Source organism: Hevea brasiliensis, chromosome 7, assembly GCF_030052815.1.
Source record: "Hevea brasiliensis isolate MT/VB/25A 57/8 chromosome 7, ASM3005281v1, whole genome shotgun sequence".
NCBI lineage: Eukaryota > Viridiplantae > Streptophyta > Magnoliopsida > Malpighiales > Euphorbiaceae > Hevea > Hevea brasiliensis.
Genome location: NC_079499.1, coordinates 103,762,615 through 103,763,810, shown reverse-complemented (window position 1 = coordinate 103,763,810; position 1,196 = coordinate 103,762,615). Strand labels below are relative to the sequence as shown.

Below are 1,196 nucleotides of genomic sequence, written 5' to 3'. Positions count from 1 at the left end.
GTCAACTTTTATATCGAAAATTCAATCATTAACACAACTCCTCGTGGGATTGATATTTTTCTATACTACTTGTACGACCCGTGCACTTGCGGTTGGGACGCATCAAGTTTTTTGCGCCGTTGCCGGGGAGTTGTTTGTTTAAGATTGAATTCTTGATTATTTTAGTTGTTTTTAGTTTTATCTTTGTTATCTTTTCATTTTGTGTTTGTTTGTTCTTTTTCAGGTACTTTAATCTTTTATGAGAAGAGCTAGAAGCTCAAGTGACACAACCTTACTGTTCAATCCTGAAATTGAGAAATTTTGTAAGGCCAACAAAAAAGAAACCAGAAAAAGAAAAGAAGCCTTGATAGAAACTGAATTAGAAGCAGACATGGCTGATGAAAGAATTAGAATTGGTGTTGGTAATGCTGGAAATGGTCAAAATAATGAAAATGCAGCCCAAGGGGAAGAAGTTATTAATGCAAACGTGCCTAGGGGAAGTATGATGGATCATGCTTTTCCTCGTTTTGATGACTTGAGAGAGAGCATAGCAAGACCAAGGATTGATGCAAACAGTTACAAGATGGATTTTGGAGTTCTTCAAATGATTCAAAACTCTCAATTTGGAGGACATCCTTCTGAAAATCCACACACACACCTGAAGAAGTTTGCTATGATTTGCGACATGCAAAAACAACCTGGAGTGTCTGATGATGCAGCAAGATTGAAGCTATTCCCATTCTCTTTGAAAGATAGAGCATTGGATTGGCTTGATTCTTTACCTCACAACTCCATTACAAATTGGGAGCAACTAACTGATGCATTTCTTGCACAATATTTTCCACCTGGAAAAACTCAAGAGTTGAGGAATCAAATGACAGCTTTCAGACCAAGAGAAGATGAGACTCTTTATGAGTCATGGATGAGATGGAAAGAATTGGAAAGATTATGCCCACATCATGCCATTCCAAAATGGATGATAAATCAGAATTTTTACACCAATGTCACTCCTGCAATCAGAGGAATTATTGATGCTCAAACAGGAGGAGAATTTATTATTAAGCATGAAGATGAAGCTTATGAGCTATTGGAGAAAATTGCAAAGAATACTCATCTTTGGAGTAGTCCAAGAGGACCAGCTCCAACTCAGAAAAGGCAAGCTGCTGGAATGTATGATCTTGATCCATTCAACATGATTAATGCAAAGTTTGATGCAC

The 1,196-nt window shown here is 37.3% G+C and overlaps 1 non-coding gene across 1 annotated transcript; it reads right to left on the bottom strand.

The window, feature by feature from the left end:
• Window positions 1-837: 837 nt before the first annotated feature.
• LOC131181881 (small nucleolar RNA R71) lies at window positions 838-945 on the bottom strand. Its single transcript, XR_009150356.1, has one exon. It is a non-coding gene; the product is annotated as a small nucleolar RNA R71 (small nucleolar RNA).
• Between the last annotated feature and the right edge of the window lie 251 nt (window positions 946-1,196).